The following is a 13,093-nucleotide window of genomic DNA, read 5'->3' as shown; positions in this document are numbered from 1 at the left end:
GCTGCTTTGTGAACTCTATCAGGAAGACCACCCACAAGCTGCTGGGGACATCTTGCATGCAGATGCCCCCAACTGGCCCACAGACATTCCCAATTCTGTGCCTGCCTCACCTACACATCCCTGCGGCTGGCTGCCTGTGTGTGCCCCTTAGGGTGGCGAGTGTGAACCTTTGCAGAGAGCTAGTGTGCACGTGTAGAAAGCAAGCCTGATGCTGCTGGATTGGGAGAAAGCATGCAAACTTGAGCACTTCAGGGCACCCCCAGCAAAAGCAAATGGAGGCTCTCAGCACTAGGTCTGGCTTTGTAGGATTGAGAGAAGACATACAATCTTAAGAATTCCCCCCTAAGAGGGAACAAGAAGTGTAGAGTGGTGCATCCATAGAAAAGGACTGAGAAAGCCTCAGAATCACTGGTGGTGGTATTTCTCTGCTGAAACCAGTCAGTAAAGATTGGAGGAGGTAACTGCTTCTTCAAATATGAAGATAGCAATGCAAGACTTCAAGGAAGATGAAAATCAAGAAACATAACCTCACTAAAGGAACACAATAATTTCCCCATAACTAACCTCAAACATACGGAGATCTACAAATCACCTGACAAAGAACTAAGAATGGTCATCTTAAGGAAGCTCAGAGAGCTACAAGAGAATACAAATAGACAACTCAACAAAATCAGGAAAACAATACGTGAACAAAACGAGACATTCAACAGAGAGACAGAAATCATAAAAAAGAAACAAACAGAAATTCTGGAGCTGAAGATTATAGTGAATGAAATGAAAAATGCAATAGAGTATCAACATCAGACTTGACCAAGCAGAAGGAAAAGAATATGTAAACTCAAAGAAACATCATTTGAAATGACCTGATCAGAGGACAAAGAAGAAAAATTACTGAAAAGAGTGAAGAAATCCTATATGACGTCTGGGACATTAGCAAGAGAAATAATTTACAAATTGTGAGAATTTCAAAAGGAGATGAGAGGGAGTAAGGGACAGAAAGTTTATTTAAAGAAATAATAACTGAAAACTTCCCAAACCAGGGGAGAGACATGGACATTATCTCCAATCAGATTCAACCCGAAGATGTCTTCACTGAGACGCATTATAATAAAACTGTCAAAAATCAAAGACAAAGAGAGAATTTTAAAGCAGCAAGAGAAAAGAAACTTATCACATACAAGGGAACCCAGATAAGGGTATCAGAGGATTTCCCAGGAGAGACCTTTCAGGCCAGCAAAGAATGTGATGATATATTCAAAGTGCTGAAAGAAAAAAACTTGCCAGCTAAGAATACTTTACCCTACAAAGCTGTCCTTAAAAAACGAAGGAGAGATAAAGAATTTCCCAGTCAAAAAGGCAGAGAGAGTTCATCATCACTTGACCTGTCTTACAAGAAATGTTAAAGGGAGCTCTTCAAATTGAAATGAAAGGACACTAATTAGTAACATGAAAACATAAAAGTATAAAACTCACTTGTAAAAATAAGTATCGAGTCAAATTCAGCATACTCCAATAGTGTAATGGTGGTATGGAAGTCACTTAACTCTAGTGTACAGGTTAAAAGACAAGAGAATTAAAAATAACTGTAGCTCTAATAATATGATAATGGCTACACAACCTAATAAATGTAAATTGTGACACCAAAACATAAAATGTGTTGGGGGGAGTAAAAGTGTAGTTTTTGTATTAGATTGGAATGAAGATTTTAGCAGTTCAAAATAGACTGTTATAACTATAAGATGTTTTATGTAATCCTCATGGTAACCACAAAGCAAAAACCTATAGCAAATACAAAAAGGATAAAGAAAAAGGAATAAAAGCATACCACTATGGAAAATTATCAAACCTCAAAGGAAGATATCAAAAGAGGAAGAAAGGAACAAAGGAACTATAAGCCAATCAGAAAACAATTAATAAGATGGCAAATAAAGTCTTTATCTATAAATAATTACTTTAAGTGGAAATGGATTAAATACTCTAATTAAAATATATAGAGTAGTAAATGGATAAAAAACAAGACCCAAATATAAGCTGCTTACAAGAGACTCATTTCAACTATAAAGTCATACATAAGCTCAAAGTGATGGGACAGATAAAGATCCCATGCAGAAGGAAACCAAAGGAGAGCAAGGGTAGCTACACGTCTATCAGACAAAATAGACTTTGAGTTGAAAAGCTGAACAAGAGACAAAGAAGGTCATTATATAGTGATAAAGGGATCAATTCATCAAAAAGGATATAAAAATTCTAAATATGTATTCTAAATATGTATGCATGCAACATTGAAGCACCGAGGTGTGTTAAGCAAATATTCATAGATCTGAAGCCATGGCTAGACGTCAATGCAGCAATAGCAGGGGACTTCAGTACTCCACTTTCGACAAGGAATAGATCATTCAGACAGAAAATCAATACGAAAACATTGGACTTAACCTGTACTTTAGACCAAATGGACTTAACAGAATATAAGGAACGTTTCTTCCAACAGCAGCAGAAAATACATTCTTCTCAAGTGCACAGAGAACATTCTCTGGGATAGGTCACATGTCAGGTCACAAAACAAGTCTTAACAAATTTAAGAAGCTTGAAATCATGTCAAGTATCTTTTCCAATCACAATAGTATGAAATTAGAAATCAGTAACAGGAAGAAAACTGAAAAATTCACAAATACGTGGAAATTAGAAAACATGTTTCTCAACAACAAATAGATAAAGAAAAGAAACCAAAGGGTAAATAAAAAAGTATCTTGAGACAAATGAAAATGGAAACGCGCTATACCAAAACATATAGGATGAAAAAAAAGCAGTTCTAAGAAGGAATTTTATAGCAATAAATGCCTACGTCAAGAAAAAAAAGAAAAATGTCAAGATAGAACCTAACTTTAACCTTAAGGAATTAGAAAAGGAAGAACAAACTAAACCAAAATTAGCAAAAGGAAAGAAAGAACACCAAATAAAATCTCCCTGTTAACAAGCATGCGATACTGGGGAGGTGTGTGTTTGATATTCTGGCTTTCAAATGGTAATTTCTAATTTATCTCCTTGATAAGCAGTGTTACAAATTATACACCTCCCGTCTTTTAAGTGTATAAGATAACTGAAATAATATTAACTTTCAGGGACTAAGTACTAAAGTGCTGACACAGGATTCTAATTTCCGTTTATAATACGGTTCCTTTTTAAGAAGCATACTGACCTATGGTTTGGAATACCACCTGTTTTTAAGCTGATCACCTTTAATTTAATTAGATGGCTGCTTTAGTTTTAGGAACCCTAGTGGTTTAAGAAACACAGTGCGTATCCCTCTATTCTTAATAATTCTATTTCCTGGTGGTGCAGCCACCCATATAGGATACTCGGTGTAGAGTATCACAAAGCTATAAACCAAGAAGTCTTCTGCTTCGCTGACCACATTCCAGTCTGAGAAATGCATCTCTATTAGTCAGAGTGAACTAGGTTATTTGGTGGTAACACACCCTCCAAATTTCAGCGTCTTAAAGAAAAAGAAAAAGCTTGTATTTTGTTGCTGCTGCACGTCCATTGTGGGTTGAGTGCAATTCTGTTCCATGTCATCTTCACTCCAGGTTCCAGACTAACGGAGAAGCTTTTCTCTTAAAAATTACCAATTGTTGTGGAAGCAGGAAATGATAGAATGGCAAAGCATGCTTTGCTCTGAAAGCTTCTGCTTGAAGTGCTATATGTCGCGTCCCACATTTCATTGGCCAGAGCATGCACGGTACTCCTGCATGCAGTGGGGTGAGGATGTTTAATCCCACCAGGGGAAAGGCAGTCCATTTTTGTGAATAGTTACACAATCTACCTCAGCATCCAAACCATTACATTTTTCATAAGTGCTCTTGGGAGGAATATTTTAAAGCTGAGAGTCACACATTTTACTCACAGAAGGTAATTTCAAAACAATGGTGAGAAAGAAACTCATACTCTGAGAGAAATATGTTTGTGCTCCACTGTAAAGCGATTTTCCTCAAGTACGGCTGTGGGAGTGCTGTAATTCCTTACCGTTTGTCTGGGTCTGCTCCTCTCCATGACTCTCCTTGTGCCCTGGCCTCGGACTTAACCTCCCAGCCTCCCTCCCTGAGCCCTGCGGGGCAGCATGCTCATATATCTCTGCCAGTGAGGCCATTGGGTCTTGTTGGTCTCCGTCCCTTTGTCTTGACCCAGCTCTCACCATGAGCAATGAAGATAAATAACACTGGTTTAATGTAAAATAGACTCTTTGTCATGCAGTGTTTTCTTTTTAAGAAATTTCTTTTTACAAATGGAGGCAACTGTTTTCCCCTCTTTTTTCTTAAAATATGTATTCTCAGTAATGGGACAGTGAAACAGTACCTGACAGGTTACTTAGGGCTTGGTGAGTTACTTAGCTTTTCATGTGATATGTGATATGTTCTATACCAGCTCTGAGCTAGTCACAGTGCATATGGAAAGCAATAGCATGGAAATCCAAAACATAATTTATATTTATAGCTTTCAAATGATTTTTTTTTCAGTGCATTTATTTTCTTAACAAATTTGATGTTACTAGTGTTATAATAGTTTGTCTTCCCAGGGGAGGCTCTGTGCCCTTGTGAATGTAGGTATGGTCCATGCCAAGTTGCTGACTACACTGGTCTTGCTCAGCTATCCTCTCTTGCCTTTTATGCTTTTACAATGAATCAGTTATAACCTACTGAGAACATCCCCTGTTATTGTCCACACCAATCTTTTTCTCTCCCTCAGCAGCAGTGGGCGCTTTAGATTCTTCCTGTGGCAACATCTCCCCCGTAAAAAGATCTGTTCCAAACCCCCAGAATCCTGTTCTAAGATTTACTCGATGGTTAAACAGATCTGTGCAAATATGATAGTGGATTAATACATTTTTCCTTGAATGTAATGCATTTGCCCTTGAATAAACGTTCTCTGAAAACTGTGCCTTGATCCGTGTGAGTACAAAAGAGGAAAATTTGTCAGGCATCAACTTCTGTGTGTGGATATGGGCATCAATTATGGGTTTAATTGCTCATGATACCAAGAGAATCCAATCCTTCCATCCACTCACTCTTCATTTGTTGAATACCAAATATATTTCAGATACTAGGGTAACAAAGAAATCAACAGCTTTTGCCCCCATAGAGGATCACAACCAAGCGTGGGAGGAGACACATGAAATAATTTGACTAGAGAGGCCAGTAATGGTGGTCTGAATTTAGTGCTATGGGAGTACTGCCATCTGCAGAGGTCCCGGAAGGCTCCCTAAGGTGGGGTCGTTGAGCTGAGCCTTGAGGGATGGGTAAGAGTGGTTCAAGTGGAAAAGAGAGAGATCAGAAGAGGCAGTCTGGAAAGGAGTGACACCGTGTCAGGGTACGGAGGAGAGAAAGAGGAAGGCTTTTTCAGGGAATTGCTTGTAGTCTGGCTTGTCTGGACCCCAGTATGTGTGTGGGGTGGGAGCTGGGAAATAAGGTTAGAAAGGTAGAGGCCAGATGGAGGTGGAAAGCAACTAAAGGGTTTTGAATGTGGTGGAGATTTATGCTTTAGAAACACCACCCTTGCAATTGTATAAAATTTGAGTGCCAGAGAAAAATAGACCTCAGAGTAAGGAAAAAAACCTTATAAAATACTAAAATATGCCAAACACAGACAATAATCAATGATCAATGAAACTGATTTAACTTTTGGTTAAAAACTAATATTTATTTGAAATTTACTCTGAAGAAGGCTCATAACTTGCATTTTCTAATTTAGTTCTCACAAGAACCATGTGGGGCAGGTAAAATTATCTCTGTTTTACAGTGGACAAATATTATGCCCAGAGAAGTTAAATAATTTACTGTATACATTAAAAAATGGTGGAAGCAAGTATTTGAGTCAAATTCTGTTCGAGCACAAATCCAATCCTCCTGCCACAATGCCCTTTTTCCTGTTTGCTTTCAGAATTCATACTCAGGACACAGGCGGGAAAATGTATCTGTAGATATATTTTTTCAAAGAAGGATTTCTCTGGTTCTGTGCTCTATGTTGAGTCCTAGTCTAAGGATCAAACTGTGGGACTTAGGTTGGGTGGGAAAAATAATTTAAGAGGGCGGGGAACTGGATTCTCAGTCTTTCCTGAGAATAACTCACTTGTAAGTAGAAGAATGATGGTAATGGAGACGACAGAAGAATTTAATCTGTGAGCAGACTCAGGAAGATCATAGATAGGTGCAGAGTAAGTAATGACACAAATTGCACCGAGTAATTCCTCACAGTGTTTAATTAACATGTACCGCTCTTAATTGAATAAGATGCGTCAAAGGAAGAGAGGAAAAAGATGTGACTAGCAGAGGCTCAAAACCTCAGAGTGTTTTGGGTAGATTTTGGTCATCCCCCAATACCCTCCTCCATGCCTACTTGCATATTGCTAGTTTTCAAACATGGAAATTTTGTTGAATTTTCTACAGCTAATAAAATGTACTCTAACACTTTCTTGGTAGTGGTATTTATCTAACATCTTGAAAAATTATTTTGATTTCAGAAAATCTTTCAGTTTTCCCTATCAAACTGTCCTTGCTTAAGATAGAATCATTTATCATTTATTTCCTGTGTTTCTAAACATCTTTCAGGCCACTGTGTGAAAATGTACTAGTATTTCTTTTATAATGCATTTTTATGGTACATTTCAAGTTCCAGTGAGGTCTAAGTTCCTAGAATATATCTCTAGCTTTTAGGGTGTACTAAAAGAGCGTGATAAAACGTTTTTAAAATCACCTGGTTTTAAAAGTTCATAAATATCAACAAAAATATTAACCCTATGATAAATATGAATGTAAAAAATAGCTTTTATTTGCTGTGTACTTTACATCTTAAAAGCAGACATGAAATATTACCGTATTAATTATGTGCTCTTTACTTATTATAATTCTGCTGATTTCCATTGGGTCATCCAATTGAACATGTTTATATATTACAATTGAAATTTTTCTCCTGAATAGGAATTCATTCCAAGGGTCATTGCAAATAAAATTATAGCTCAAATAAATTTTAGGCATCCATTTCTCGTAAGGTCTGCTATACTTCATGTTGAATGATGCAAGCTGGAGCCTGTTAGTTCTTTACTAATTAAGTAAAGTGATACTTGATTTATACATGATAAACCACATATATAGTAATTTTATTTTGTTTATCTATGGTTTCATATTATGTTAATTTGACATGTACTTATAATGTTCCATATAATTTATTTCAATATTCCAAAGACTATGAAAATCTTTACTTCAGAAAACTCAAACACAGAGAAAAGATATCTTTCTTTAAAAGATGAATAGACTATTTATCTTCTTTTACTAGAAGAATATAATGGGACAATTTTTTCTTTAAAGGGATGAACTCTAAAGAAGAAAGTAGACAGGAAATTCCTTGAAAGAAAATCAATGCTTTCTATTTCAGTGATTATCTAAATATTACATGAAGGTCATGTTTTGGGGTAAAATAGCAAAGTGATAATCTCTGTTGACTAAAGTGAAACTCATAAATATTCTAAATGTCTTATCCACCTGACATTGAGAATAATGATGGAATACTTTCTTAATTTCTTTTAGTGCAACCATTCAGCTCAGACTATGCCCTGAAGCACAGACTTACGTCCCCTACCAGGAATCACTTATCATGCCTTATCTGGTAGAAGTATAATTCCCACGTCAAAGGAGAAGTTGATAATTCGACTAATTTCATCTGCTTTTAGTAAAAATCATCTGATATTTAATAAAGCGAACAATTAAAAATAAAAGGAACACAAAGAAGCTTTTGAGAGTGGTGGCTGTGTTCATTAAGTTGATTGTGCTCATGATTTCATGGGTATAGATGTATGCCAAAACTTAGAAAAATTTATACTTTAAATATGTGCAGTTTTTTGTTTGTCAGTTATACCTCAATACGTGTGTTAAAAATGAGAGTATTGAGGGGCTGGCCCCGTGGCCGAGTGGTTACGTTCGCGCGCTCCGCTGCAGGCGGCCCAGTGTTTCGTTGGTTCGAATCCTGGGCGCGGACATGGCACTGCTCATCAAACCACGCTGAGGCAGCGTCCCACATGCCACAGCTAGAGGAACCCACAACGAAGAATACACAACTATGTACCGGGGGGCTTTGGGGAGAAAAAGGAAAAAAATAAAATCTTTAAAAAAAAATTAAAAAAAAAAATAAGAGAAGCATTTATTAAGAAAAAAAAAAAAAAAAAATGAGAGTATTGACAGAACAATAACAAGCTCATATAGAGATTTACATTTTAAAATCATTTCACTAATTGTTTACATGATTGGGAGACAGTTCATGTTTTTTGCGTTTCTCCATATCTTATGAATAGAGGCCCTGGCTACCTTTGTTCCAGGCTATCTGTTCAATGACAGTTGTTTAGTAAAGAGCCTTGGAAGACAGAGATGTGTCTCCCTCTAAAGCAAAGGGGCAGGTTTGTTTACTGTCTGGTATGATAAAGGAAATGTCTCCCTCTGAGGCACCGGGCAGGCATGCTTATTGCCCATTATAAAAGATCTGAGTTCTCTATGCTTGAGGTTTCTCTCTGTAATACAACCAATGGTTGCAGGTACCTTCTTGACATCACCCTTAAGAACTGCAGTTTGGGGACATGGTGCAAATGCTGATACTTTAGCTACAGTATTGCTGTGAGGAATAAATTGACCTTTGTCTCTGATGCAAGAGTCTCATGTCTTCTTTGAGTCTCTGAAACAATGGCTGCCTAAGGTGTTAGTTTTCATGTATGGTAAAATCTCAGATCCTCCAAAGTTCTTGACAGTTTTGGCGATGCGGATGGGATACTGAAAGAGACATCTCCTCTGGGAGAGGAAGAATTTATCATGACTGATAAACAGGATTTCAGGGAATTCCCTGAGGAACTGATAGTGGAGATGTTGAAGAAAGGAATGGTCAACAGGGCAATAAATGACCTTCCACTTTACTGCCACTTAATGAGGAGGAATTGGGAGGTTGTTGCAGGCTGAGCACTAGGAAGTAAACTGAAAGGCAGCTGTCTGAATGGTGCCTTGGTTGTTTCCAACTCTCCTCTGGGTGGGGAGACTTTCTTGTCAATCTGGCAGCCAGACTAAGGTCCACCCTATTGTAAACTATTATTAAAATTCATCTTGGGGTGACCAGAGGTTCTGACCCCTACCTAACAACAGTTAGAGAGAAATACTTCTACTGAATGTCAAAAGAGGGGAATTTGCAACCCCTACGGGTAGGAATCAGGCAAATGGCTAGCACTTGGCTAGTTTACTTAAGAGATGAATGGACAGGGTGTGTAATGCTTGTTAAGGTCAAATGGCAATAGCAGGGTCATCATATGACAAAGCGCCTCCTGCAGTCTCTCCTGCCAATCTTAGACCCCTTTAAAGATGAAAATAAAAATTCTCAGGGGTTTTTTTTTGGTGTTTTATTATTGTCATGACAATAAGGGATTCTTGAGCTTTTTTTGGAAATTTCTGTGAGAAAGACAAATTCCTGTGGGAAATCATAGATGAGATATTAAAAAGTATTTGAGCTTTTGTTGATCCAAATTGGGTTTAAAACGCTGATGAAAGTGACCCACTGGAGAATGACAAACTGAACCAAATTCTTAGATAAACCTTTGTGGTTAGTTCTGCAGCCCTAGAAAACTCCCCCAGCCCTTGTATTGAAACTGGGCAAGAACTTATGAGATGTTACCTTGGTAATGGAGTTGCAGATGCCCCAAATCAAGGTGAATTCCTTAAAAATGACAGTTGTATGTCAGGCTGGAGTTAGGCAAAGGTCATAACTCTGTACCCCGAAATGGAACGCAATTTGGCTGTGGCTGTTAAATCAAGGGATCCCCAACACTGGAATAGATCGCATCAGCCATGAGGATCTTGCCACATGATATAGAGTGACAGGCAGATGGGAAACATTAGAAGCTCATTTAGTTGAGTCATGAGCTATGCCACTCAAAAGCAAAAGTAAATGAATCTTGCTTACTGGTGCAGAACCACTGTTTCCCTTTGCACCCTCTCATAAAGTCCTTTCTCACTCCCTTATCTTCTGCACTCCCCACTCTACCTCAGCTCGTTTATGGAGAAAGATAAATAGGGATGAGGCTGCGGTCTCTCTGCCCTCAAGAGGACCAAAGGACATACCACTCTTCTAAGTATGCTAGGGAACTTCAGGGAGGGGAAGGACTCCTTTGGACTCTATTGGATACAGGTGTCCAAGTCACCATCTACCTTGTCTTGAGGAGGAGAGGATGCTCAGATCCAACTGATTGGATTGGGCAAAGTTCAGAGTGTGGAAGATAAACTAATGTAACCTTGTTGGTGGGGCCCTTTGTGACAATTTAATGTACTATTTTTCTCCCTTCTATGTCTGAATGTATAGTAGGAACTGATGTGAATATGGTCATACCTCCTATAAGTATCAAGGGAATTCTTATCAGGAAGAGCTATGTGTACAGAAATGATAGTACCTTTGGGGTCCCATAACCCTGATGACCACTTTGAATTAAAAGTCTTAGTGACTAATGATTTTTCCAACTGGCGCTTCTTGTAGAGGGAGGCAGCCTCCAACTGGAGGCACCCCTTGAGGTTTTGGATGCATCACTTCCCTTACATTGATACCAGGCAGACCTCTTTTGAAAAGCACCCATTAGCTTGCTACCAGGCTTTTGTCAAAGCTGAATGTGTCTACTAACTCTCTATTCTGATATTCCAATTTTGAAGTGGGTCAACTCAGATTCAACAACAAATATGATAAGAAGGGCCCCAAAAGTTCCACTTGTCAAATGGGAATGGTATATTCAATACTGCTGTTGATGTGGTCTGAACAACATCTTGGCTTTATATGAAAAAGTGATGGTTATCTTTTTAGGGAATGGGGCTCTCAGTTCGCAGAGGTTTTCCTATTTGCCTGGGCCTAGTTCACTGATGGTTCATCTAAGCTGAAATCCAAAGGTGTCCACTGGGCTGCTAGAGCTGGTCAGCCTCAACGTCGGCTGTGTAGAACTGAAAATGGACATGATTACTCTGCACAGTGGGCAGAAATCAAGACTGTTCTCATGCCTCTGGCTAATACTCCCCTAGACAAACCTCAATATATCTTTTCCAACTGTAGGCTATCAGGAATGTCCTAGCTGGTGGTCTGTCACATAGAAAATTATGACTGGAAAATTAAAGACATGCCTCTTTGGGCCCAAGAAACTGTGGAAACAAATTGTAGCTGCTGATTGAACCGTCTGTGTCATTCATGTAAGTGCCCATGATAAGGATTTGTTCTGTGATAAGAACAGCTAGAATTAAGCTATAGATTAAGCTTACTCTGCCAAGATTATTATCATTGCTTCTCGGACCCATCATTGTCCTAGACATGGCAACACATCTACCATCATAGATTGAGCACAAAATAAATGACTCTATGTTTCTGATGCAGAGGCTGCTCCTGCATAGACTTGTAACTCCTGCCAAAAGTAAGCCCATTTGTCCTGAGATAAGGGAAGCCACATTACATGGAGTTGGGGTCCTTGCCATCTTCTGGTAGGCTGATTGCATCTTGGGGATATTAGTATTGCTCTCCACTGTTGACCCATCTTCAGTTTTGAAATTGTTGTTTCTGTCTGATTAGCTGAGTTCAGCCACGCCATTGTGCTCCTTGAAACTAATTTGTGTCATAGATTTGGCTTTCTGGTCTATTTTCAGTCTGACAATAATGTTCCTTTCATCAAAAAAGCCACTCAACGATGGGCTGATAGTCAAGGTTGTGATAGACCTTTCATGCCTCCTGCCATCCATAGGGATTGTTGAGTGTTGAAACAGTCTCCTCAGAAATAGGCTTAAAAAGATTTTGAACTCTACCTCCCTCACCTCCTTCTGGCCATACACCTTAGTAAGGCTGTTTGGTTACTGAATGAGCCTGTCCCCAGAAAGGGATTGTGTCTTCTCGGTTGCTTCCTGGGTGATGATCAGAAGGAAAGGTAATGAGGGGTTGTATAGATCTGTTTTGAAAATTCAGGATTCTTCATGACTGTTCCTACACATGATGCTACATTCTATCCCCAAATAGCAACCCCAGATCAGCCTTTTTGATACATTTTCTGAGTGGCAGCCCAGCCAAAAGGGGAACTAGGGGATTCAAACCAAATCCCAGTTCAGCAGCTTGGATTCTCTTGTTTGATCCTAGATCATAAGGATAATGGCCACTTGGTTGAATACACTGCTTTCCAAATTGGCCTCCTGTGGTCCATATGGATCAAAGTTGGGGGTGTAATGGGTCTCTGTAAGTTTTACAAAAATGCCCTTGTCTCTTTCATATCTGCTTCCTTTTTTTTTTTTTTTGAGGAAGATTAGCCCTGAGCTAACATCCACCGCCAATCCTCCTCTTTTTGCTGAGGAAGACTGGCCCTGAGCTAACATGTGTGTTAGCTCTATTTTATATGTGGGACACCTGCCACCTCATGGCTAGCAGTGTTTGGTCTGTGCCTGGGATCGGAACCAGTGAACCCCTGGCTGCCAAAGTGGAGCACGTGAACTTAACTGCTACGCCACTGGGACGGCCCCTGTATCTGCTTCTTCTTGACAAAGATCTGGGTGTGAGTAGTGGATGATTAGAGAAAAGGGGAAGTCATAGTTACGGGAATGGGACACGCCACTTTTGTGACAGTGGAAGGAGAACAACAGTCCCTGCTCCTGGTGAGGCAACATCTAAGGCTACAGGAGGTATGAAGGACACGTGACTGATCTTTGATTTTCAGAACCATTTTAGGAGCCTTCTTCATGAAGGAAAACTCCCTGAGGCAGCTCTCCTGGAGTCTTGCAATAGTCTTAAATTTAACCGATTACTGCTTTGGCTATCGTTTACCAGATGGCTGACCACAGTTCGATCACTGTTCTCTTTCACCTTACTGAAAAGTCTAACAGAAACATCAGGAGGTGGCCCCAACTCCTGCAGCTCCCATGCAAAGCATATGTCAACACTTTCAGATGTCTTCCCTACCCCCGTTCCCACTGCATGTCTCAGTTATTCTGTGTGAAGGATGAATGACACTTACTTGTTAGTGTGCACCAACAGCACAGGTTGGACTTAACAGTCCAACTATCCCTTATCA

The 13,093-nt window shown here is 39.2% G+C and overlaps 1 long non-coding RNA gene across 3 annotated transcripts in view; it reads left to right on the top strand.

Moving 5' to 3' along the window:
- Positions 1-7,776, top strand: part of LOC102149849 (uncharacterized) — a 254,015-nt gene extending 246,239 nt beyond the window's left edge. For all 3 annotated transcript variants that reach the window (XR_011441131.1, XR_011441128.1, XR_289044.4), the window contains one exon: positions 7,575-7,776. This is a non-coding gene — a long non-coding RNA (uncharacterized lncRNA). The remainder of the gene's footprint in view (positions 1-7,574) is intronic.
- The last annotated feature ends 5,317 nt before the right edge of the window (positions 7,777-13,093 follow it).

Source organism: Equus caballus, chromosome 1, assembly GCF_041296265.1.
Source record: "Equus caballus isolate H_3958 breed thoroughbred chromosome 1, TB-T2T, whole genome shotgun sequence".
Taxonomy (NCBI): domain Eukaryota; kingdom Metazoa; phylum Chordata; class Mammalia; order Perissodactyla; family Equidae; genus Equus; species Equus caballus.
This window is presented reverse-complemented; position numbering and strand designations above follow the sequence as displayed.